At 38.6% G+C, this 27,769-nt stretch overlaps 1 protein-coding gene and 1 pseudogene across 4 annotated transcripts in view; one reads left to right on the top strand and one right to left on the bottom strand.

Annotated features, from left to right (window-relative positions):
* USP54 (ubiquitin specific peptidase 54) overlaps positions 1-27,769 on the bottom strand; it is a 125,037-nt gene that overhangs the window by 70,706 nt on the left and 26,562 nt on the right. The window contains exon 2 of one of the 4 annotated variants that reach the window (XM_081822891.1): positions 18,828-18,919. The exons of 2 other annotated variants lie outside the window; for them this stretch is intronic. The gene's annotated coding sequence lies outside the window, so the exon portion shown is untranslated. Of the gene's footprint in view, positions 1-9,713; positions 10,549-18,827; positions 18,920-27,769 lie in introns of those variants that run through there. One more of the 4 variants, XM_081822888.1, reaches the window with a different exon arrangement.
* Positions 22,539-22,728, top strand: LOC115940189 (small ribosomal subunit protein eS27-like pseudogene; annotated as a pseudogene).

Genomic DNA, 27,769 nt, shown 5'->3' with positions numbered 1-27,769 from the left:
CGCCTGGGTGGCTCAGTTGGTTAAGCGACTGCCTTCGGCTCAGGTCATGATCCTGGAGTCCCGGGATCGAGTCCCGCATCGGGCTCCCTGCTCAGCAGGGAGTCTGCTTCTCCCTCTCCCGCTCCCCCCTCTTGTGCTCTTTCTCTCTCTCACTCTCTCTCTCAAATAAATAAATAAAATCTTTAAAAAAAAAAAAAGATTAAAAAAAAAAGTTTTCCTTAAACAGGACCCCCTAAATTATATGAGCTTCAGGGCCCATAGAATTTGAATTGTATTATAGAAACTAGGTTTCTAAAGTATATGTTACTTGAGGGGCGCCTGGGTGGCTCAGTCGTTAAGTGTCTGCCTTCGGCTCAGGTCATGATCCTGGGGTTCCGGAATCAAGTCCCGCATCGGGCTCCCTGCTAGCCGGAAGCCTGCTTCTCCCTCTCCCACTCCCCATGCTTGTGTTCCCTCTCTCGCTGTGTCTCTCTCTCTGTCAAATAAATAAATTAAATCTTAAAAAAAAAAAGCATATGTTACTTGAGAAAATACATAATTCAAAAAGCTACATTAAATTCAGTAATATTAATAAACTTATATTTTATTAAAGCAACATGTAGTATGTTTTTCATTGTATAAAGTTTGTTAGCACTAAATAGCTAAATTATACTGTTGATACACATTTGGATTTTGCATTCTTGAGCCCACTGTAATAATTCCACCAAGGATCCAAAGCTGACAGAATAAAAATGACAGTGCTAAATTTAAAATATCATAGCTCAAGGGGCACCTGGGTGGCTCAGTCGTTAAGCATCTGCCTTCAGCTCAGGTCATGATCCCAGGGTCCTGGGATCAAGCCCCGCATCAGGTTCCCTGCTCTGTGGGGAGTCTGCTTCTCCCTCTCCCACTCCCCCTGCTTGTGTTCCCTCTCTTGCTGTGTCTCTCTCTGTCAAATAAATAAATAAAATCTTTAAAAAAAAAAAATCATAGCTCAAGACTGCCAGCATTAAAAGTAATGCTCTAGAAGCTAATTAAATTTAGAAAAACATTTTATTTCTCTGTATTAATGAAATACAAAGGACAATTATTTCACAAGAGTATGCCCAGTACCTCAAAATGTGCTGCCATTTTTCTCAGACCAAAGTAATAAACCAGGCTATAGCTGAAGCCACTCTAATTATCCCCTACTGTATTCTTCATCAACAAAGTCAGCTTCCCTTAGCCTCTGTTTCTAAAAAACCCCAAATAGTCATTCAAATGTTTGCTGAAATGAAACTGGCTTATGCATAAAGAGGGATGAGGCCTGGAGGAATACTGGGCCAGGAAGAGCCTGTCACCCTAAGAGATAGTGAGGTAAATGAGGTTCAGAGATCTACAGATTACTAGCATTGGAGACCTCATTATGAATATGACATGAATGTGGCTGAGATCAATGAAGACTAGAAAGGGGGCGCCTGGGTGGCTCAGTTGGTTGGGCGACTGCCTTCAGCTCAGGTCATGATCCTAGAGTCCCGGGATCGAGTCCCGCATCGGGCTCCCTGCTCAGCGGGAGGTCTGCTTCTCCCTCTGCCCTCTTCCCTCTCGTGCTCTCTGTCTCTCATTCTCTCTCTCAAATAAATAAATAAAATCTTTAAAAAAAAAAAAAATGAAGACTAGAAAGGATTTGTTGCTGCAGAGCCTGGGGGCCCTTTGATGAAACCAGATATAAGGTGTAGGAAGCTTAGAAGGGGATAGGTCTCTTAAGGGAATTTATTTCATAATAAATAAAGTTCAGTGAGGTCTCTTAAGTAAACATTACTAATTTCATGTGTAGAGAACATGACATTTATGCAAATGATAGTATCAAAGTATCCCCACCAAGATATTACTTATTAACTACAAAGGAAAAGATAGTAACTTTATCATGGAGCAACCTGGCAAAAACCACCTTAACCAAGTGATCAAGGTCAACATCACCGGCAATAATACATACTAACATCATGAATCCCATGGTAATAATACACTGAAGACACAACATTATTTGTAGTATTCTTGCCTAAACCATATCATCTCAGTCCAATCATGAAAAAACATCAGAAAAATCCAAATTGAGGAACATTTGACAAAATAGCTGATCAATACTCTCCAAAAATGTCAAGGTTATAAAAGACAAAGAGAGACAGAAATTTTTACAGAATGCAGGAGACTAAGGAAGAAAAACACCTAAAATGCAATGTTAGAACCTAGATAGGAAAAGAACACTGGTGGACAAACTTGTGAAATCTGAAAAAGGTCTTCAGTTACTGGCAGTATTGTACCAATATTAACTTCCTGGTTCTCATCATTGTCCTTATATATAAGTACAATATAAGTACTTATATATAAGTACAATGGTTATATAAGATGATAACATCAGGGGTGCCTGGGTGGCTCAGTTGGTTAAGCATCTGCCTTCAGCCCAGGGTCCTGGGATCGAGCTGCATATCAGGCTTCCTGCTTAGCAGGGAGTCTGCTTCTCCCTCTCCCTCTGCCTGCCACTCCCCGTTTGTCCTCTCTTTGTCAAATAAATAAATAAAAATCTTTAATTAAAAAAAAGATGATAAGGGCGCCTGGGTGGCTTAGTTGGTTAAGCGACTGCCTTCGGCTCGGGTCATGATCCTGGAGTCCCTGGATCGAGTCCCGCATCGGGCTCCCTGCTTGGCGGGGAGTCTGCTTTTCCCTCTCCCGCTCCCCCCTCTTGTGCTCTCTCTCTCTCTCACTCTCTCTCTCAAATAAATAAAAAAAAAAAAAATGATAACATTAGAGAAAGCTGACTGAGGAATACATGAAAATTCCCTTCTCTGAATTATTTCTGTAACTTTTCTGTAAGTCCAAAATTGGTTCAAAATAAAAAAACTTTAAATTATGCAAATAATTCATTGAAGGAGATGGAACCTTGGGCCCAAAGGGGAATAGAGGCATTTGGAAAGTTAATATCTGTATGTATAAAGGTAGGTGGACTAAGACAGATTTATAGGAAAAAAGGAGTTATTGATATAGTTTGTGATCCTGGTAAACTAGAGTCCAGTGAAGCTTTCATGTGAAATCTCTGGGTTCATTATGTTTAACATCACAGTATAGTAGTTAATGGGTTGTTCTATTAGTTCAGGAACCTGTTTCTCAGAGCTTGATTTACCTAGAATGAACTATTAGAAAAGTTTATAAATCCAAGTAAATGTAAAAAAATAGGGGTTTTATTAGGGTGATGGAATTATGGATTTTTTTTACCCTTTTCCCTATTTTCTAAATTATCCATAATTCGTGTATATATTATCTATAATTCAGTTTTTTTTTTATTTTTTTTTAAGATTTTATTTATTTGAGAGAGAGAGAGAATGAGAGACAGCATGAGAGGGCGGAGGGTCAGAGGGAGAAGCAGACTCCCTGCTGAGCAGGGAGCCCGATGTGGGACTCGATCCCGGGACTCCAGGATCATGACCCAAGCCGAAGGCAGTCGCTTAACCAACTGAGCCACCCAGGCACCCAATATTAATTCATAGTTTTCTTACACAAAGTAAAATCAAAAGTGGAATTTAAACTCATTTTCCCTAAAGATAAAATGAAAGGACTCTGGACCAGAGGTAACCAATCATTGAAGACACCTAATATACCAACAATATGAAAGCTGTTTAATAAATGATAACTATTTCTGGGGCCCCTAGGTGGCTCAGTGGGTTAAGCATCTGCCTTATGGGTCATGGTCCTGGGGTCCTGGGATCGAGCCCGGCATTGGGCTCCTTACTCAGCAGGGAGCCTGCTTCTCCCTCTCCCTCTGGCTGCCACTCCCCCTGCTTGTGCTCTCTCTCTCTGTCAAATAAAAATAAAATCTTAAAAAATAAATGTTAACTATTTATTTAGAAATAGAGGGCTAGGGGCGCCTGAACGGCTTAGTCAGTTAAGTAGGCAACTCTTGGTTTCGGCTCAGGTCATGATCTCAGGGTCTTGTCAAGCCCCATATTGGGCTTCAAGCTTGGCAGGGAGTCTGCTTGAGGATTCTCTCTCCCTCTCTCTCTGGCCCCCCCCCACTTGTGGTATCTCTCTCTCTCTCAAATAAATAAATAAATCTTAAAAAAAAAAAAGAAGAAATAGGGGGCTAGATTTGGATATCTATTTCCTTTCATTCTATTCTCATTGCAGCTGCTGCTAAGGTTCAGATCCTCACCACCTCTGGACCAGGGCACCACATTACTGATTCACTACCAAGCCTCCAATCCTACATATAACTACCACAGGACTCCTAAAATATCACATTACTCCCCTTTTCAAAAATCTTCAAGGCTCCCAGAAGGGGCATTCTTTTGGCTAGAGAAAAACAGTATTTTTCTAATTCACAAAGGGGAAAATTAATGGTTGCATTTTTTGCAAGTTTCTCTCCCTTAACTTTTACTTGTCTTCTTATTCTACTACTAAGAGGGCAAAACCATGAACAAATAGCAAACTTAAAGAAAAAAAAACAAAGCAGTCAACTGGACCTACATTGACAGCGTTTTTTCCTTATTGACTCATGCTCATGATTGTGATTTTTATACTGCATATTTCTATATTCACATATTCTGCCAGTATAAAATTAACTTTTATTTATAGATTGAATTCAGTATGTCTGGCGCCTGCACAAAGTTTGAAATTAGATCTTACCACCACTTTCAGCCACAACTTCTATTCACTCATTTATTGATCAGACATTTCACTGAGCACCTATTATGTGCCCCTCACTCATCTTCCACTTCAGGTAAGCTGGACTCTTTTCTGTATAATGATACGCTCTGTACTCTACTTCCTCGGTGCCTTGGCTCTAATATTGCCTCCACCAGCAGTGCCTTTCCTATCCATTTCGTCTTGTTAAAAATCGTAAGTATGCTTCAAGTAAAAGCTGCATCAAAAGCCTTCCCAGGAGGTGCCTGGGTGGCTCAGTCGGTTGCGCGTCTGTCTTCAGCTCAGGTCATGATCCCAGAGTCCTGGGATTGGGCCCACATCAGGCTCCCTGCTCAGCGGGGAGTCTGCTCTCTCTCTCCATCTGCCTCTCTCCCTGCTCATGCTCTCTCTCAAATAAATAAATAAAATCTTAAAAAAAAAAGCCTCCCCAGATTCTCTCCCTCTCCCACCTTTCCATTTTCACTGATTTCATCCTCTTCTGTGCTCTTAGCACATGTGGAGCATTCCCATCCTCCCTCATGTTACAGTTATTTGTGTACATGCACTACAACATATATTCCTTAAGGGCATCTTTTTACACAGAGGTTGAATATAATAGGCACTGAATCACTGAAAGTTTAATTGAAAGAGAAAACTTTTTGTTTGAAGGGATAAGTACCTAGGACAACCAATTCCAACACCCCGATAAATTCTGACTTTCCTTAAGTAAAAAAGCCCCCAAAATGTCCATAGCTAGCTTGAGATATTGTATTTTTTTTTCTAATGGAGACTATATCAGTTGAATCAATATTTGCTTCTGATTCAAGCTTGAAAATAAAGAGAGATAAGCATCTACAACCATAAAAAAGGTTAAGCTATTTGTTGATTTATGGGCTGGTTATCCAAACTGCCCAGTGAACACAGTTACTCAACTCAAACAATTTCCTGAGGATTGGACTTTGGCAGCTTCAAATTATTACATCATGTACAAGAAGAAGAACTGTATGCTGATAAAAAATAGAAAGCCTTATTTTTCCTTTTATAAGAACTCAGAAAACTGTCATTTACAACAAATTTTCCAAAACCAGTTAGGAAGAAAAAAAGAGTGACAAGACATGTTTCACTTTGTTATAACTGACAAACTAAGAAATAACAGTTGCAGGCTACTTAGTCCATCCTTATAAGGATCGAAAGCTGTATAGATAATTTACTGACTTCTGAGGGAGGCAGCATGATAATAAAAAGAACATAGTGGTAAAAAGTGCGGCCTCTGGGGCACCTGGGTGCTCAGTCATTAAGCGTCTGCCTTCGGCTCAGGTCATGATCCCAGGGTCCTGGGATCGAGCCCCGCATCGGGCTCCCTGCTCGGCAGAAGACTGCTTCTCCCTGTTCCACTCCCCCTGCTTGTGTTCCCTTTCTTGCTGTCTCTCTCTGTCAAATAAACAAAATCTTTAAAAAATAAATAAATTTTAAAAAGTGCAGCCTCTGCAGGGCCAACTACATTGCATAGCCTCAGGAAACACCATGCTCACAATGGAGATTCAAGGGGTACCATTCCCAGGAAACACAATGTGAATTATACTACTTAGGGATCCAGAGTCAGCAAGTTAGAACAGGTCTGGATTCCGCCATCTAACAACTAACAACATCATAACCAAGTTATTGAATCAGTTATTGAAGTCTCAGGTACCTCATCAGTAAAATGGAATTAATAAATAATACCTAAGTCATGGGATTGTTATGAGGATAATGTATACATGTATAATTAGCCCAGTACCTGGTATTAGTGAGGCATAAATGCTTTGATGATCATGATAAAGAATAAGATGAATCTACATTCCAAACCTGCTCCATCACTTTCAGATCATTTACTACCTACAGTAAATGTGATCTGTTGAGAGTATTCAACAAAATTATATAGGCAAAATACTTAGGGACAGTACAGAATAGGAGCTCTGACTATGACGGCTAGAGGGGGTGCCTGGCTGGCTCAGTTGGTAAAGCATGCAACTCTTGATCTCAGGGTCATGAGTTCGAGCTCCACATTGAACATAAAGTTTATTTTAAAAAAAAGTAAATCATCATAATTGGCCATCCCCTATACCTCTCTCTTTCCTTCTTCCTTTCTCTCTTAAACACACACACACATAAACTTAATGTAAAAAATTAAACTGTAATTGATAGCACAAACCCAAAGCCATATCAAAATGAGGGCAAATGTAATCTAAAAATAATACATTCTCAATACAATTTACCTAGACTACTGTAATAACTTCCAAACTATTTTTACCTTTCTAATCCTGTCTATAAAACCCTACCAAAAGCAAACTCCGATCAATCACTGTTTAGCTTAGAAAACTTCAGTGACAAAATACAGTCAAAACTCCTTGGCCTTAAATGGCCTTCTATAATCTTAACCTATGTACAGTTTCCAACCTCATCTACCGCTAATCCCTTCAAACACAAAAAAAGATGTGTTCTGTGTATACGCCCAGCATTTTTCTCAATAAGGACTATTACTCCCTTCGGCGCCTGGGTGGCTCATATGGTTAAGTGTCTGCCTTCGGCTCAGGTCATGATCCCGGGGTCCGGGATCAAGTCCCACATCGGGCTCCCTTCTTAGCGGGGAGCCTGCTTCTCCCTCTCCCTCTGCCTGCCACTCACCCCCTGCTTGTGCTCTCTCTCTCTCTGTGTGTCAAATAAATAAAATCTTAAAAAAAAAAAAAAAAAAGGGAATATTACTCCCTTTCCCACTCCCATCTTCCCAATCCCACCTAATACAAGTAATCCTTTCCACTCAGCAAACCTGTTTGAAAAAGCCATTCTGCTGGCAACTTACAGAAATAGAGACTAATAATAGTCATACCCTATTAGGAAGGAGTAGTTATTTATAATAAATCATTTCCCAAAGAATTGTCTAAATACAGCTCCTTACCAATTGGGACGTATTGCCTCCCTCCCAGGAACTTCATTAATCAGTACTTAACCAGTATATCTGTACTTTATTAGAATACAATATAGAAAGTTACACTGTCTTACACTCAACAGATGCTCAATACTTGTTAAATAAAAGAATAAATGAATAAGCTTTGTGAAACACATTTTTCAGTTTAGAGATTAACTCAGTTATAAGTATGATAAATCATCTTTCTGTCTCTTCCCTGAATCTACTGTCTAAATCCTATCATACCTAAATCACACATTCTGTTTCCAAAAGGTCTGTGGAATAAAGATACTCTATGGCCAGAAGGACTAACACAATGCTCTTTCTCAAACACACTGCTAATAGCACCAAACTAGTAACAGCAGGGGTTAAAGGAAAGAGAATCCACAGCAATTAAATTAGGCCCCAAAATGACAACTATATTAGGCAAAATGATAACTATGAGTTGCATGAAGTTGCTCTCTATTATCTTCTGGCTCAATAACTTAGAGCTAGAGATTTTTTCCCTTAATTTTTTAAGCCCCTAAGGTTTCTTAATTTAAGTGCTTGATTGCAACTATGCACTATTTATGAATCATTATAAATACACCACTACCCAAATTCTTTCGGCACAAACAATTATGAAGGCATGATGGCTCTATCAACAAGAGGAAAATAGGAAGGGAAGCCAGTGACTGCACTCATTACTGCTAGGAGAACACTGGTACTGAATGGCACAAGCAACTCCAGTATGAGAGACTAATAAGCACATGACTGGGAAGGTGACAGAGGATACCAAGAAAAGAAGGGCATCTATAAAGAACCCCAACTCTATGGGGGCAGGAGGTGGAGGAATGGGCAGGGATCCACTGAAATCTACTCTAAAAGCCTTCACAATACTCAAACAAAAACAGGCTACCAGACTCCAGGTTTTGAGCCAGTTCAAATCCTAGCTCTAACACTCAAAACTGAGAGACCTTCAGCAAGTTATTTAGCTATAAAATTATAATAGCAGTCACCACTTAATGAACACCAACTCTGAGCTAGGCACCATACACATGGTATGTCCTTTCATTCCCACACCTAATCTACCAAATAGGGATTATTCTCATTTTGCAGAAAATAAAAATCCATGTTCCTTCTACCCATGTATGACTGCTTCCCAGAGGGATAATGCTACCTATGTGGCAGGGTTGTAGTGGGAATTAGAAGTAAATGCAAAGTACTTAGCACAGGAACTAGCACCTGCCACATCATAAAAACTCAGGAAGTCATTATTGTATAAGTGCAGCTATCACTTGAATAAATGACTCAATTGAACAGCAATAACATCCCACGAACAAGTTTTCCCTCATACTTTCTACCATAAAAATGACTTTAATTAGCAATACTTTTGGAGAACCAAAGGTGTACGCACGTACAGCTTCTTAGTTGAGGATCAAAACATAAAATCCAAAGAAATAAAAAAGTCCATTATCAAGGTGATATTTCACTAAATCTGAACACTAAATATTAAATATTTTACTTTCAAAAGCATTATAGATCTCATACCTCAAGGGAGCAGGAGCTAATGAACAAATCTAACTTCCCCAAAAATAATTCCCAGAAGCATCTGTTATCCTGAAGTACTCAGCAAACCATTTCCCAGAATTAAGAACATATTGCTAAAATCTTAGTGAATTTTGCCAAAAACATTCTGCTGAGAGGAAAAAGAATCATTCTGATTTTAGAAGCAAATGCTACTTTCCAGCTTAGCCACAAAATAGATCTTTTCTTCATTATTACTTTTATCAGTATGTTAATACTGAAAATAAACAGAAAAACATCACAAATATACTTCCATTTGAAGGAAATTTAAAATATTAAATGCAAAACATTTGCTTTAATCTTAATGAGCTCAATAAAATCCATGAGAATTTTTTAAACCAATAATAAAAATCAAATTTCCAAAGCCTTATTAATAATTGAAACAGACAGAAGAGTAGAGTAAAAACAACAGTCGTATGCCAGAGCCCTCCTCAAAGTTAAGAGAGTCTTACAACCTCAATTTCAAAGTTTAAACTTTTGTTATTAAAAGCAACACTTCAGAAAGACTGACCAGACACAAAGACGAAATCCCTCCATCCACTTGTAGTTTTGCCACAAGGACAGTACTTACCAGACAGCAGCACGTTCAAACTCCAGCAATCCCAAGGGCATTTGTGGGGCAAGGGATCCAGGAATGAGGAGGGCCAAGGGAAGAGCCTGAGTTGTGGGGAGGGAAGGGTACAGGAGGGAGGAGACAACTGCAGCTAGCAACAATGGGAAACTGTGAATCTAAACCACAAAGGCTTCCTGCAGAACAGGACAACAGGGAAAGGGCAATTCTTTTTTACCACCTACCAGTAACTCAGAACTGACAATTCATGATAAAGCTAAAAAGATGGGGCCTCCAATTAAATGTAAACAAAGTAAACTTAAGAAAGTAACCAAAAGTAACTTGAAAGGACATATCACAAACTTCATAGAGGCTTAAGAAAAACAATTAGGAGGCTGTTTTCTCTAGGGGCATTCCTGATGACAAAGGTCAGCAATGTAACAATGAAGTCTGCAGAGTAGCAGCTGCTTCCAAACGGAGGGCCAGCTCTAAAAAACAGTCCTTTGCACTACACTCAAAAGGAGCACTAGAAGACACATTCATAGTACTTTAGAGAATAACCAAAACAACGCCATTGTTTGAATCCTTAACTCAGAATTCCAAGACTGTCTGGACTTAAATTATATCACTTTAATAGGCAAAACACCTCCTTAAACAAGACACACTCTTCAAGAAAGTTATTGTGTGAACTGAGCTTTTGAATTCAAGAATCAATTCTAAAATACTTGGTATCTCAAAGGTTCCCGAAACCAAAGGCAAGGACAGTGAAAGATCTCCACCCCTCTCTCAGGGAAGAAGCCAAGTTATATCACCAAGAACAAACAGCAGGCAGAGTCCTGACTCCAAACATGTGATCAGTCAAGCCAGAACTGACATTTGCAAGCAGGGCATAAAGGCCCCAGAGGATCAACACACACCCTTCTATGTATTACACCCAGTTATAAAACAACTTTATTGAAAGGAGTTGTTTTATAAGCATACTGATTTTAAAAACTCATCAGCAGAAACCCTGCCAAATATGAAGGTCTGTTGTATTTCTACAGGTTGTGAGAGAAAATATGAGATTTAATTAAGATTTATTGGTAAAATTGAACAGATTCAGGCACTGCCCAAAACTAATTAAGCTCTTACATTTTAACAATATACTAAAGTACTCCTTTCACAACAGTAAGAGTGCCCAAATTAAAAAAAAAAAAACAAAGATACTACTGCTTTTCTTTTGCTAACCATTAGCATTCTAACTCAGGTCTCCTAGTGGTAGATGGAGGTGGAGATGTCATTCAGAACGGTGAAAAACAGGATTTCTATTGATCAGTGCTAAATGCAAAAAAAGAATGTACAAATATCAAGGTCAAGCTCTCTAATCAAGTCTTTCAGTGATGGTTATACATTTGTTATAGGGCTAATCAAATAAAACTAGAGTAATTGGGGAAGAGTTACCAATCTTCAACCCTGGCTACAATGTAACTACATAAATGACTTTTCATATATTAGCCAGGTAAGGGAGGTGATCCACAGGAAAATCTCATCCTAACAGGTTGTAATCTCTTTTGAAGCCCCTCAGAAAATACTTCATGTAAAACACTTCTATATAATCATATTCCACCTTGTATATAGCTGTTTCTCGGACCAGCCGGGCTTGAACTCACAACTGTGAGACTGAGACCTAAGCTGTGATCAAGAGTTGGACACCTGACCAACTGAGCCACACAGATGCCCCTATTTTTTGACATTTCTTATTTCCTTTTCAAGACTGCACAGGAGATTCCGTCTCACATAGAGACAACCCTGCATCAACCACTGGGCTTCTCCACCTAAAATAAATTGAGTAACTACAGGTGTCTGCTACCTAAGTGTCAAACGCCTGTAGGAGAGTTTTGAGAGTTTTTGTGAGCATGATTGCTAGGTCAAGAGGGAGAGTGATATATATGGTTTCAGAAGTCATGTTTAAATGTCCTGGGATCCTAAAGCTGGATGACTTGTTACAACAGTACTTTTTAAAATTGTACTTTAACAAAACTCGTCATATTGTTCAAGTACTATGCAAGGAGTATTACATATAATAGCCTTCCTTTGACCATAAGAGACAAAGACCTCAGACAAAAATATATAAATATCATCAGCAGGGAGAAACTACCTCTAAGACTTGAATAAGGCAATCAAGAGAAATGGGGAGTGGGGGCAGGTTTAATGGAAGAACACAGGCTAAAAAGTCCCTACTTGGTCCGATACCACAACCTTTCATAATTGGTCTCCACTAGCAAGTGAGGTAGGGTACAGCAGAATGTTCAATTTAATGAAAGAACATTATGTTTCTCTTAAAGTCATAAAAGAGAAACAGAATTTCTCTAAGAAAAACCAAGGTGACTCCCTCCTGGAGTAACCCCAAAGCAAAACCATTTTTGTTGGTTTTTATTTCTGAGATGCTAATGATAATGCTGATGTTGGCAGTAAAGGCAAGAGCTGAGTGGCTCGAGTAGGAGCCAAATTGGAAAATAAAAGCCTCTTGATTCTAGCACTCCAGAGGGTAGTGAGGAAGTCTGTGGACTTTTAAATAAACTATGGAGGACTGAGGTGAGGAGGAGCAGGGTAGAGACTGCTTTATACCAACTGGAAGCCCATAGAAACAGTAGCATTTGATCCCTGGGTTATATGCTCACAGGAAAAAAAAAAAGAGCTTAATTCAGAGCTGTAAAACTGGAGTTTTGGAAAATGAAACTAAGATACAGACTGATCTTAGTCAACAAGGAATCCCCCAAAAATATTCTAGCTTTTTGACTCTATATTCTAAGGGAGAATATACTGGAAAGTCCATGAAAAACAAGAAAAACTATACAGCTAATTTGTATCTAGTTTTTATTCTGAGATTTATTCACAGTGTTGATAAACAGTGTGTATACCTTAAATATTCGATCATTTCACTTAAATACATATTACTGAGAAGAGGTATATTGTAGACAAAGAGAAAAAAAAAAAACAACTGATTCTAAGGGCACATTCTGGAGAAACTTTGGCTGTTAAGCACAGGCCTATGCAGTAAAACCATCCAAGAGAACTTGTATATTTCTCACACAAATGGACTCTTAAAAAAAGAGGAAAGGGGCGCTGGGGTGGCTCAGTGCGTTAAGTGTCATTCTCTTAACTTCAGCTGGGGTCATTGTGGGCTCGAGCCAGTGCTGCGTGTGGAGCCTGCTTGGGATTCTCTCTCTCCCTCTCCCTCTAACCCTCCCAACCCCTGTTCATGCACATGCTCTCTTTCTCTCAAAAACAAAACAAAACAAAACAAAAACACCAAAAAATAAAAACAAAAGAGGAAAGGCAGTCAGAGACCATTTATTTGGGTTTCTGCTACTCCAATATCATCATCATTTAAATTCATATATTAAATTATATCTTGCGGGGCACCTGGGTGGCTCAGTTGGTTGGGCAACTGCCTTCGGCTCAGGTCATGATCCTGGAGTCCCTGGATCGAGTCCTGCATCGGGCTCCCTGCTCGGCAGGGAGCCTGCTTCTCCCTCTAAATCTCCCCCCTCTCATGTACTCTCTCTCGCTCAAATAAATAAATAAATCTTTAAAAAAATAAATAAATTATATCTTGCATCCTAAAAATTACTTCAAATAGCATTATCATTATGAATATTAGCCAACATATCTCTAGAACAAGGGCTTAAATTTTCTTAAATTAGACTGAAAGCTCCTAGAAAGCAGTAAGAATGTGAAATATCTCTCAAGTACACTGCAGGATCATCAAAATCTAGTCTCACAGAAAGTTAAAAAAAATAAATCTGTCATTCTCTTTTATTTATTCATTTGTTTTTAGGGAGGGGGGAGAAAGAGAGTGGGGGAGGGAGAGAGAGAGAGAGAGACAGGGAGGGGGAGGGGCAGAGGGAGAGGGAGAGAGAGAATCTTAATTCCACTATTGGGTATTTACCCAAAGAAAACAAAAAGCCTAATTTGAAAAGATATATGCATCCCTATGTTTATTGCAGCATTTTTTATAATAGCCAATATATGGAAGCAACCTGTGTCCATCAGTAGATGAATGGATAAGGAAAATGTGCTGTGTATGCAATGGAATATTACACAGCCATAACAAAGAATGAGATTGTGCCATGTGAGACAAAATGGATGGACCCAGACAGTATTATGCTAAATGAAATAAGTCAAGCTGAAAAAGACAAATACCGTATGATTCCACTCATAAGTAGAATCTAAAAAAAAAAAAAAAGAATAAACAAATGAAAAGCAGAATTGGACCTATAAATACAGAGAACAAACTGATGGTTGCTGGGAGTGGGGCAAAATGAGTGAAGGGAAGAGGGAGGCTTCCAGTTATGGAATAAATAAGTCAATAAAAAGCACAGTATAATGAATACAGCCAATGATATTGTAATATTGATGTAACAGGACAGATGGTAGCTACACTTGTGGTGAAAACTTGTTAAATCACTAAGTTGTAACCTGAAACTAATATAACATTGTGTGTCAACTATACTCAAATAAAAGGAAAAGAAAAAAAAGAACCCAATTGAGTCTACAGTTGTGGTAAGCTGTCAGCAGAGTAATTTATATTTTTGGCAATATTGTTTCCTGAATTATTTTTGGTCCTAACAGTTATGAAAGCCTCTGAGATTTCTACCATACTTCAGCAAACTTTAACTGATTTGGGGTAGAGTTACTGATAGTGTGTTAAGATGTACACACTAAATTTTTCTCTATGTTCAACTGAACCTTAAATATCAAACAGTTGTGCCAGGACAATTCAATGGGGAAAGAATAGTCTCGTTAACAAATGGCATTGAGGCAACTGGATATCCATATGCAAGAAAATGAAGCTGGACTCCTGTGGCACACCACATGTAAAAATTGACTCACAATGGGGTCTCAAATATCCAAAGGAATGAACTAAAACTATAAAACTTTTAGAAGAAACTGTAAGCATATATCTTTATGACCTTGAGTTAGGCAAAGTCTTCTTAGATATGACATAAGCAGTAAAAGAAAAAATAGAGGGGCACCTGGGTGGCTCAGTCGATTAAGCAGCTGCCTTCAGCTCAGGTCATGATCCCAGGGTCCTGGGATCGAGCCCCGCATCGGGCTCCCTGCTCAACGGAGAGCCTGCTTCTCCCTCTCCCTCTGACTGTTGCTCTGCCTACTTGCACTCTCTGTCAAATAAATACATTTTTAAAAAATTAAATTAAAGAAAAAATAGATAAATTTGACTTCATCAAAATAAGACAACCCAAAGAATGGGAATAAATATTTGCAAATTATATATAAGGGACTTGTATCTAGAATATATAAAGAATATATAAAGAATTCTTACAACTAAATAATAAAAACAATCTAAATTCTAAATGATATCTTTTAACACCCCAATTTAAAAAAAATCTGAATAGATATTTCTCCAAAGAAGATATATAAATGGATAATGAGCACAAGAAAAACTGCCCAACAACAGAGTATGGAAAGAGGCAGGAGTGACTTTACACTGGAGAAACCTGACAACCAGTGCCTTAGCCAGGTGATCAAGCTCAGTATCAACAATGATAAATCACATCAATAATACATACCCTTGACATGATATGATGAGAATGACACTGTATCTCTGTGATCTTCTACTCAAAAACCTCGACCCCAGTCCAATCATGAGAAAAATATGAGACAAATTCCAACAGACAGGCATCTTACAAAATACTTGACCAGTACTCCTCAAAACTGTCAAGATCATCAAAAACATCAAAGTATGCAAAACCATTATAGCTAAGAGGAGCCAGAAAGAACTGACAAGTAATGTAATGTGGAATTTTATTTTTTTTTAAGATTTTTTTTTTTTAAAGATTTTATTTATTTATTTGACACAGAGAGAGACAATGAGAGAGGAAACACAAGCAGGGGGAGTGGGAGAGGGAGAAGCAGGCTTCCCGCCGAGCAGGGAGCCCGATGCGGGGCTCGATCCCAGGACCCTGGGATCATGACCCGAGCCGAAGGCAGATGCCTAAGGACTGAGCCACCCAGGTGCCCCTAAAGATTATTTGAGAGAGAGAGAGTGCACAAGCAGGAGGGGCAGAGGAAGAGAGAATCCCAAACAGATTCCACGCCAAGTGCGGAGCCCGACGCAAGGCTCCATCTCATGACACTGAGATCACAACCTGAGCCTAAACCAAGAGTCCAACGCTTAACCAACTGCACCACCCAGGCACCCCTGTAATGTGGAATTTTAGATAGGAACTTGGAATTGAAAAAAGATACTAGGTAAAAACTGAAGACATCTGAATAAACTATGGACTTCAGTTAATAACAACATATCAGGGGCGCCTGGGTGGCTCAGTTGGTTAAGCAACTGCCTTCGGCTCAGGTCATGATCCTGGAGTCCCGGGATCGAGTCCCACATCGGGCTCCCTGCTCGGCAGGGAGTCTGCTTCTCCCTCTGACCCTCCTCCCTCTCATGCTCTCTGTCTCTCATTCTCTCTCTCTCTCAAATAAATAAATAAAATCTTTAAAAAAAAAAAATAACAACATATCAATATTGGTTCATTAATTGTAACAAGTGTACTATACTAATGTAAAAATTAATAATAGGAGAAACTATGGGGGGGCACCAAATGGGAACTCTTTCTACACTGCTCAATTTTTCTATAAACCTAAAACTGTTCTAAAAAATAAACTATTTTTAATAATGATAATTAATAATTTTAAGTATACTTTAGGGGCGCCTGGGTGGCTCAGTCGTTAAGTGTCTGCCTTCGGCTCAGGTCATGATCTCAGGGTCCTGGGATCGAGCCCCGCATCGGGCTCCCTGCTCAGCAGGGAGTCTGCTTCTCCCTCTCCCTCTCCCCCTGCTTGTGTTCCCTCTCTCGCTGTGTCTCTCTCTGTCAAATAAATAAAATCTTTAAAAAAATTAAAAAAAAATAATAATAATAATAATTTTAAGTATACTTAGAAGTATTTTTTTAATAATTTTTAATAATAGTAAGTTTTTAAACACAAGTTAAATAACAACAAAATCAAAATCAAAATCACAAGGTGCCTGGGTGGCTCAGTCGGTTAAGTGTCCGACTCTTGGTTTCAGCTCAGCTTATGATCAGGGTGGTGAGATCGAGCCCTGGAACAGGCTCCATGCTCAGTGGGGAGTATGCCTGAGATTCCCTCCCTCTCCCTCTGCCCCTCCCCTGACTCACATTCTTGCTCACTCTCTCTCAAATAAATAAATGTTTTTAAAAAATGAAAATCACAATGAGATACCTCTTCACACTCACTAAGATGACTATAATCAAAAAGATAATGAGTGCTGGCAAGAATATGAAGAAATCTGAAACCTCCTACACTTAACGGTGGAAATGTAAAATGGTACAGCCACCTTAGAAAACAGTCTGGCAGATCCTTAAAAGATTAAACACAGAATTACAATATGACCCAGCAATTCTACTCCTGGCCATATACCCAAGAGAAATTAAGACATGTTCATTCAAAAACTTATACACGAATGTGCATAACAACATTATTCTTAATAGCCAAAAAGTGGAAACAATCCAAACTTATACCAACTTATAAATGGATAAATAAATTATGGTATATTCATACAGTGGAATAGTATTAAGCCATCAGAATAAAGTACTGATATATGCTATAATATGTATGAACCTTGGAAGTATGCTACGTGAAAGTAGCCAATTAAAAAAGACCACCAGCATGATTCTAATTATATGAAATGTCCAGAATAGGCATAGCATTTCTTTTGAGGTTGATAAAAATATTCTAAAATTGATTGTGGTGATGGTTGTTCAACTCAGTGAATATATTAAAAACCATTCAATTGTACACTTTAAGTGGGTGACTTGTCTGGTATGTGAATTATATCTCAACAAAGCTGTCTTTTAAGAAATCACAGTTTCTCTTTTTAAAAACAAGGACACTCTTTATTTCATGTCTGTGGTTTAAATTAGGTCCCAATAAACAACAGCAGCTGCCACCTGGTAAACTAGATGGCTTCAAATGCTTGGCAAACAATTTCTGTGTGTATGAGATTTTGAACAGTTGTTTTTAAAGAATACATAAGCAAAGAAAATCAGTCTGTCAGTACATTCTTACACTCTGACGTCATTTAATTCAGGACAGACTGCAATCACCATTTCCCTAAATCAAGAAACCAACAATAATACTATGATTACATTTATGTCCAAAGTAGATGGAGACAGATAATTCACTCTGATAAAAACAAGGCTGAAAATACTGTCAAAAGGGCACAGCAGCAAAAGTCAGAGTGCATGTCTTATGTTTGCATGGAAAGACAGAACAGATGAACAAAGCAGGCTGAAGTGATATTCTCTGGGCATACTCTTTGCTGAACAATTACAAACATTCCCCCACATGTCTGTAGAAATCCTTCCTGTGGCTTCTTGGGCATATTTCCCCTAGAGTACTCCCTCAGAAGCTGACCTAAAACCATCTGTTTGAGGGGCACCTGGGTGGCTCAGGTAGTTAAGTGTCTGCCTTCAGCTCAGGTCATGATCCCCGGGTCCTGGGGGAGAGAGCATTGGGCTCTCTCTGCTCAGTAGGGAGCCTGCTTCTCCCTCGCCCTCTGCCTGCCGCTCCCCCTGCTTGTGCTCTCTCTCCCTCTCTCTCCCAATCTCTTTCTCTGTCAAATAAATAAATAAAATCTTGGAAAAAAAACCCACATCTGTTTAATAAACAATCTGACGGTATCCAGGATTCACAGAAAACAGAGACCTAAGAACCTTTGGTGGGTGAAAAGAGGACAGAAGAAAAAAAGTGGGCAGGTATTTACCTTCATTGAAGGGACATAAATACCACTCCTGAGTTGGTGATCTGAACTAGGAATAAGGAAAAAGAGAGAGATGACAGCACAGTATTAACGGTTTAGGAAAGGAAATTGGACCTTTGTGACAACTTATTTCCTTTTCTTAAACAAGCAAAGAATTTAAATATATAGTTCACAGAAAGAAAAAAATAGATGACCACTAAAGATAGGAAAAATGTCCTATCCATTTATAATTAAAGAAATGCAAAAGGAAGATACATAGATCATTTTTCAGATCTCATATTGCCAAATATTTAAAAGTTGGTTAAAATCAGTGTAGGCGAAGGTACAGAGAAGGATAAATTCTCATTTACTCTTGGTAGTATTAAAATAAATTTGGCAGTATTTCTAAATTTTAAATGCTTCTTTGTTTCAGCAATTCAACTTCTAGAAATTTACCCTGCAACTACAAAGATAAATGTAAATGTAAATTTATAGTTGCACTACTTGTAATAAATAAAAACTATGAGGGTGCCTGGGTGGCTCAGTCATTAAGCGTCTGCCTTCGGCTCAGGTCATGATCCCAGGGTCCTGGGATCGAGCCCTGCATTGGGCTCCCTGCTCTGCGGGAAGCCTGCTTCTCTCTCTCCCACTCCCCCTGCTGTGTTCCCTCTCTCGCTGTGTCTCTGTCAAATAAATAAATAAAATCTTTTTAAAAAAAGGGTCTCCTTTTAAAATAAATAGCTAGCTAGCTAGATTAAATAAATAAATAAATAAATAAATAAATAAATAAATAAATAAATAAAAAATCTGTCAATAGAGGACTGGTTAAATTATGGTAAGCCTCATTTGGGAATTTTACAGAGGAAATAATATATATAGGATTTACTTCAAAATAACCATGGGATTTACTTCAAAATAATCACATGTTGACTAGGGGGAGTAAGGGGGGAGTACAGATAAAACACGACTGACTATGTTTTTAATAATTTTCATGAGGCTGGTGATGGGTACATGTGGTTCATTATACTCTTCTCCTTATTTTTGTATATGTTTGAAATTTGCCATAATAAAAATATACAAAACTATGAAACAACAACACTGAAGAGGATAGTGGATAACGGTACTGACCTACATAACTTTGGAAATCACTGGAGTCTGTTAGACTAAAAGCACAGGGAACCACATATTAGCATTGTACTCTAGCTAATAAAGCTGTTTCCCACAGGTGTACAGGTTAACAGTTCTGAAACCACTATACATGTTTACTGAACCTGAACAATTAGGTAACTGAATGGTGGATGGTAGAAGGTTTCTCACTTTTGGAATGGAAGATTACAGGTAAGCAGGACGAACAGGCTAAATAAAATGATCCATGTGGTAAGGGATTAGAGCTAGAATATGAACTTGTGTTTAGCTTAGTAAAAATACAGATGGTTACATCTAGAAATATTTATAGATATGTATGTATGCATATATACATATATTTATTCTCTCAGCTGAGAATGCTTAGAATCAATGACATCCCAGTTGTAACAAGCACACCTAAAGACAAGATATTAGTTTCTAACACCACTCTCCAACAAAAGAAACCCAGGTTTCTTGGAGAAATGGCTGATTCCAAGACTGGGACAGGAAATACACAAAATGAGCTGAGCATCTTGTAATGTCAGAAACTAAGGAAATGTTAAAAACAAAAAGATCCTAACTTTACAGAGGTATATCAAAGGGACAGAGGAGACTAACTGAATGAGCTTCCAAAAGTTAAATAACCTAAAGTACAAAATAAATATCTATGAGTTTATACTGATACTAAGGAAATGATTAAACAAAGAAATGGAGAAGAACAAATTTCCCTTGCAGAAGAATTCCAAATAATTTATACAATACTCCACCTGCAAGGATGGAGACCATAAATCCCACTCCTTAAGTGCATGGAGACCTCCCTCCAAAAACTACAGCATGGAGGGGCACCCGGATAGCTCAGTAAGTTAAGCACCCAATTCCTGATTCAGCTCAGGTCATGATCTCAGGGTCGTGAGATCACGCCTCCAGTTGGGCTCTGCACTGGGCGTGGAGCCAGCTTAAGATTCTCTCTCTCCCTCCCCCACTCTCTCACTCTCTCTTTAAAAAAAAAAAAAGTACAGCATGGGAAATGGGAAGGGGGAGACTAACTTCAGCGGAGAAACCTGTCAAACCCAGCCAGGTGATTAAGGTCATTATCAACAATGATAAATCATGTCAATAATATATACCCTTGATATGATGTGGTAAGAATAACACTGTATCTCTGTGATCTTCCACCTGTGAAAATTAAAAAAGGGAAACCTCACTAAAGTGGATCTGGATGTCAGAAGGGGAGGCTGGAAGGCGGAGCTGTACCACTCAATATCAATTACAGGAGGAATTGTCAATTACAAATCCAACTGAAGAACTGTCACTGGAAAAGAATCATCAACTACAGGTCCCAGCAGAGAAAGATGTACATTGCATCTCATATAAAAAATCTACTAACTCTGCAACTCAGGCAATGAAAAATCATCCTACACTCTTGCTTTTCTCCAATGGACTTTTGTTCAAAACAACCCCTCCCAACTTCCTCTTTCTCCATAAAATAATGTTCCTCTCCTTTGTGAGATTTGCTTATGGCTTTGCAATTCTCTGTTATTCCCAAATAAACCTATTTTTGCTGGTAAAATAAACTGTTTGCCGGTAAGACTGTTTTATTTTAAGGTTAACACATCCAAAAACCACAACCCCAGTCTAATTATGAGAACAACATCAGACAAATTCCAAATGAGAAGCATCCTAAAAATACTTGACTAGTACTCCTCAAAACTATCACGGTCATGAAAAACAAGGAAAGTCTGTGACAGCCAAGAAGAGCCTAAGTAGACATGACTACTAAATTAATGTGGTGTCGGGGCACCTGGGTGGCTCAGTCGTTAAGCGTCTGCCTTCGGCTCAGGTCATGATCTCGGGGTCCTGGGATCGAGCCCCGCATCAGGCTCCCTGCTCCGCGGGAAGCCTGCTTCTCCCTCTCCCACTCCCCCTGCTTGTGTTCCCTCTCTCGCTGTATCTCTCTCTGTCAAATAAATAAAATCTTAAAAAAAAAAAATTAATTAATTAATTAATTAATTAATGTGGTGTCCTGGATGGGAACCTGGACAAAGAAAAGACATTAGATAAAAATTTGAAGTGGTTAATAATAACGTATCAACATTGATTCATTAACTGAAATAAATCTACTCTAATATGTTAATAATAATGAAAACTGGATGAGGAAGTATATATAGAACTCTGTACTATCATCTCAATTTTTTGGTAATCTAAAACTGTTTTAAAAAACAAAACGTGTTTTAAAGCTTATGAAAAAAAGATAGAAACTTAATAAAAATCAGTAGTGCATTTTTAAAAATCTCATGCAAATGAAAAATTATGTAACAGGGGTGCCTGGGTGGCTCTAACGGTTAAGCATCTGCATTTGGCTCAGGTCATAATCTCAGGGTCCTGGGATCAAGCCGCACATCAGGCTCCCTGCTCAGCAGGGAGTCTGCTTCTCCCTCTGCCCCTCACCCCACATGTGCTCGCTGTCTCTCTCTCAAATAAATAAATAAATAAATATTAAAAAAAAAAAAAAAAAGAAAGAAAATTTGGGATGCCTGGGTGGCTCAGTTGGTTAAGCGTCTGCCTTTGGCTCAGGTCATGATCCCAGGGTCCTGGGATCGAGTCCCACATTGGGCTCCTTGCTTGGCGGAGAGTCTGCTTCTCCCTCTACCTGCTCTGCCTGCTACTCCCCCTGCTTGTGCTCTCTCTCTCTGACAAAAAAATAAATAAAATCTTTAAAAAAAAAAAAAAATTTGTGTAACAGAGAAAAAATAAATCTCATGCAAATAATTTCTAGTGTCTTTACTACTCCAAAAAGGATATATCCCGGTGAAATGCTGTCTCATAAGAACTAGCATAGATAAAAATTATAAAAACGTTAAGTTTTTTTTTTTTTTTGCTTTCCAGTGGTGACAACCTCCCCCTGAGAGGACCTCCTCCACCCATCCCCAGAGGAGGAAAAGAGTAAGCACAGAAGTGCCTGATGCAGAGCCCCAACTCCTACTTCATGGATGTGAAGTGTCCAGGATGCTACAAAATCACCACCATCTTTAGCCATGCACAAACAGTAGTTTTGTGTGTTGGCTTCTCCACTGTCCTTTGCCAGTGTATAGGAGGAAAAGCAAGGCTTACAGAAGGATGCTCCTTCAGATGGAAGCAAAACTAAAAGCACCCTGATGGAATTAAGGTCTTAATACTATTTGGAAGCAATGACTAAGTTTGTGACTGTCACTGAATATACATTATTTAATATCTACAATGTATAGCACTGGGCCACATGATTTAAAAGTTAAATTCTATGCAAAATGCACCAGTAATTTTTTTCTGTTTGTTTTTTCTGGACATTCCCTTAACACAAGTCACTAGGTAGTATCCCAGCAGCTCCATTCAAGGGAAGGGCAGTATGAGTCTTAGCAAAAATGAGTAATCCTTTTTCACTTCAGACTATTTAACTGTCTTTTCCTACAGGCGGAGCTCTTTGGTAAGAATGTGTATCAATAATACTTGCTTCTATTTGCATAATATTTACAGTTTGCAAAGCATGTACGCTCACCTTCACATGACACCACTTCACTCCAGGAAGGCCTCCAACCTAGACTCACTCCTGGTAAGCACCCCACAGCATTGCATTAATCTCTAACTTAACCTCCATACATTGTTCAGTGATCTGATGAATGTTGTGTCTTGCCCCAAAAGCTGTAAGTGACTGAGCCACCCAGGCACCCAAAGCTGTAAGCTTCTTAAGGTTAGGTATCATGCTGTATTAATCTTTGAGTCCCCAGGGCTTAGTGTTGTACCTAGAATATTTTAGATGTTTAATTAATATTTGATGAATGAATTAAAAACTCTGTGAATTTTATAATCTTACATTTCTCAGCAAGGTTCTGGTTATACTAAACATTTTAAACAATGATACTGGCTTTGTGGGTATCACTATTTTAAATTTTCATTATTTAAAACAAACAATAAATAGGGGCGCCTGGGTGGCTCAGTCGTTAAGCGTCTGCCTTCGGCTCAGGTCATGATCCCAGGGTCCTGGGATTGAGCCCCGCATCAGGTTCCCTGCTCAGCAGGTCTCCCACTCCCCCTGCTTGTGTTCCCTCTCTCTTTTCAAATAAATAAATAAATAATCTTTAAAAAAAAGAAAACAATAAATATATTAAAATACATTTTAAAAAAAGAATTAAAAGCACCCTGAATCAAGATGAGTGGGAAACTGTCCCAATAAACACATTTTGGATAATACATAGATGGATCGATAGAAAGATAGATAGATATAGATATTAAATCTTAATACAGACTGGTTTAGGGAATATAACTTTTTTTTTTTTTTTAAGATTTTTTTATTTAATTGCGAGAGAGAGGATGAGAGACAGAGAGCATGAGAGGGAGGAGGGTCAGAGGGAGAAGAAGACTCCCAGCTGAGCAGGGAGCCTGATGTAGGACTCGATCCCGGGACTCCAGGATCATGACCTGAGCCGAAGGCAGTCGCTTAACCAACTGAGCCACCCAGGCGCCCGGGAATATTACATTTTTATTAAGTACTCTGTACCTATGCACAGACAAGACAAACTAGAGGACATTAGAACTTATTCATCCTTAAGATCAGAAGAAGGAAACAAAGATTCTCTGAGATTCAGCATGATAATACTTACATTGTATGATAATGTAGTCCCTATAAATTGTATAAGTAGAAATTTGGTATATTTTAAATGCATTAGAAAATATTGCTCTTTAAATACTGTTGATACATTATTATAAAAAGCAAAATCTCTTTTTCTTTTGCAAATTTGATGTTCACATAAAAAAGGTATAAAAATATTAAAGTAGAGCAAATGGTGATGAATGGAATAAGAAGGAATGAAGTGAGCTATTGATTCTATTTGATCTTTAAAATCCTAATAAGAGAATTCTATACTGACTTCTCATCTCATGAACTATATCTTAAATATTTTAATTCATTAAATACTTACTGAGCCTACTTACTACTATAAGCCAGATATAGTGCTAATATTAGAGATACAAAGATGACTAAAATCAGGGGACCTTCAAAGTGTTCACTAATGAGGGGAAAAAGAAAAACTGTAACAGAGATATGAACAAAGGCCCTTGGAAAGTCTATAAAGACTTTCCAGAGGAAGTAATAATTGAATTGGGTTTTAACACTATTGTATAATAAAGAATTTGGTCTTTGTGCCTGGTTCCTGGGAGTAAGCCTCTAGACCTTTGGAATTTCCTCTGTGCTATTCAAGGTGGGCTCTTCCAGCCACACTGGGTTTATGCTAACCAAGTGAATGACACTGGGCCCCTAGTTTCAAAATGGGGGCTGCCCATGCTAGAAAGACCAACCATGTGATTAAAGGATTGGTGCACTGAGCCACATGATATTAGCCTGACCTCTGGGGAATATAAAAAGAGGCTGAAGACAGAGTTCAATCATATGGCCAATGATTCAATCACCCCTGTCTACATAATGAAACCCTAGTAAAAACTCTGAACACAGAGTTGGTGATCTTCTCTGGTTGATAATACACATTGATATGCTGGGAGGGTGACACATCCTGAGGACACAGAAGCTTTGCTTTTAGGAACCTCCCAGACCTTGCTCTATACATCTCTCCCTTTTGCTGGTTCAAATTTGTAAACTTTTGCTATAATGAAACTGTAATCATAATTATAGCACTTTCCTGAGTTCTATGAGTTGTTCTAGTGAATTATCAAACCCGAGGGGCTCAGAACTCCTGAATTTGGTCAGAAATACAGACGGCCTAGAGACTCCTGAACTTGTGGTTGGCATCTCAAATGCAGAAAGTCTTGTGAGGGACAATGCCTTTAATTTGTGCAAATTGAGCTAATTCTCATTAATGTCAAAACTACATTGCAAATACCCTACAGGAATTAGTTTAAAATATGGATTTACAAAATTATTCATCACAAAATACAGCACATATAAATACAATGGAATGTTACAGAATGATCTATCATAGCCACTAACTCAGGGAATAAACAAGTGAGCCCTAGAGTGCTGCTGTAGCCAAATGTTCCATCCTGAGGAATCCCAAGCAGGTTGAACAAATTGAAAGCACAGCTCCTGGATGGGTTTCCCAATACTGTTGCCGAACAAACTTGGAAAAACTCATCCCAAGAGAAGTCAGTAACTCAAGAGATGAGGGTTTGGAAAAGAGAAAGGGAGAGATTTACTTCAAGTGCTGGCAGCTGGGGGAGGTGGCAGCCTCAAGCCTTACCAACCGACTTCTCTGCCAACAAGATAGATACCTAGATCTATCTTTTACAGGGAGAGGTTCAGGGAGGCAGCACGAGAGAGCAGGCAGAGAGCACGTGATTATGGGTGGGGGTCAGTATGTGTTCAGTGGTGATCATGGGCAGGGAAGGGGATGTGGTGGGGTGTGTGGTCTTCTAGGCATTCTGTTGCTATCAGGGCTTTTCTGGTCTGGTGGTTGGAATGTTCTGGTCATTGCAAACATCTCTGTCAATGCATTAAGAAAGTGCCATAAGAAATAAACACAATGGGTTTTAGTTAGGACATGAATTAAGTGGGCTTATCTATTTCTGGTTTTAACTGTTGGGGTCTATAGTTGAACAAAAGAGCTTGCTGACAGGAGCATGACTCAGTCATGAAAAAATTATGTTGTAGATGAATATTTACTGACATGAACACATAAACATCATACCCTTTAACTCCAGATCCATTCTCTTCCCCTGAGGTCCAGACTTGTACATTAAACTTCCTACTGAACATTACCACTTGGTTGTCTTGGTTGTCTCAAACCTAACATGTCCAAAAGAAAAAAACTTAACTCTCACCAAATACACCCCAGTCAGCTCCTCCACACTCTTCCCTATCTTAGTAAATAGTACTACCATTCACTCACTTGTTCTGGCCAAAGTTGGAGCCATGCTTGACTTCCTTCTTTCCCTAAGAGCTCACCAATCCATCAGCAAATCTTACAAGTGCTACTATCAAAACATATCCCCTCTCACCACCTCCACTCCATCCTAGACAAAGCCACCCTCTCTACTGCCTAGAATAATACTACAATAGCCTTCTATTCGGTCTCCTTGCTTCCATTACAGTCAGCCACTCCACACAGCAACCAGAATAATCTTTAATAAGATTATTGTTGGTGATCTTCTTTTAATAAACTCATGTCATTATGTATATAAAACACTCCAATGTCTTCCCAATACATTCTGAATAAAATCTAGATTCCTTATCTTATGATCCAGCTTCAACTTCTCTTAATAATTTCATCTTTACTGCTCTTTGCCCTCCATTTTTCAAAGATTCCAAGCAACTTCCCATCTCAAGTCTTCTTCACTTGCTAATCTCTCTCCACTGAATGTCTATTCCCTAGCTCTGTGTATAGTCTGAACCTTCATTTCCTTCAGGTCTCTATTAAATGTTACCCTCCTCAAAGGGACTTCCCTTCATCTAAAATTACTGCCTGTTTCGACTATACTTCAATGAAAAAATAATTTTTTTTAAACTAAAATGACCACTTGCCACCCTATCTCCTTACCTTGCTTTATTTTGTTGTTGTTGTACTTAACACTACCAGATCTTACTATCTACCTTCTCTATTAGAATGTAAGCTCCCTAAGGCAGACACTTTGTCAATTTTGTTTGCTATAGAATCTCCAGAGTCTATATACAGTGGGCAAGACATAAATTCTTGTTGAATGAATGATTAGGATGTTAGGTGAAAGGAGCAAATTATAACAGTACTTTCAAAATTATTTCGTTCTTATAAAATTAAACAAAATGGAAAACAAAAGCCACTATGTACACACACATACATACACACACACACAGGGTCAATCCTCATTATTCATGGATTCCATATGTGCAAATTTGCCTACTCATCAAAATATATTTGTAACTCAAAAAATCAATATTTGCAGCACTTCTTTGGTCAATCATGGACATGTGAATGTACAGATTGGTAAAAATTTTGAGTTGCCTGACATGCACATTCCCAACTAAGGTCAAACTAGGCAATGCTTGGCCTTCTTGTTTCAGCTTTCATACTATAAAAAGGTTTCTTTTTGTGGTATGGTTCACGTTTTTCATATTTTTGTGCTCTTGGTTGGTGATTTCACTGTTTAAAATGAGCCCCAAGTATAAAGCTAAAGTGCTATCCAGTATTTCTAAGTGCAAGAAGGCTGTGATGTGCCTTCTGAAGAAAAT

The sequence above is a fragment of the Leptonychotes weddellii genome, chromosome 6, assembly GCF_054177405.1.
Source record: "Leptonychotes weddellii isolate Sample4059 chromosome 6, ASM5417740v2, whole genome shotgun sequence".
Taxonomy (NCBI): Eukaryota; Metazoa; Chordata; class Mammalia; order Carnivora; family Phocidae; genus Leptonychotes; species Leptonychotes weddellii.
The sequence above is the reverse complement of the archived record's forward strand: the minus strand, read 5'-3'. Positions and strand labels throughout refer to the sequence as shown.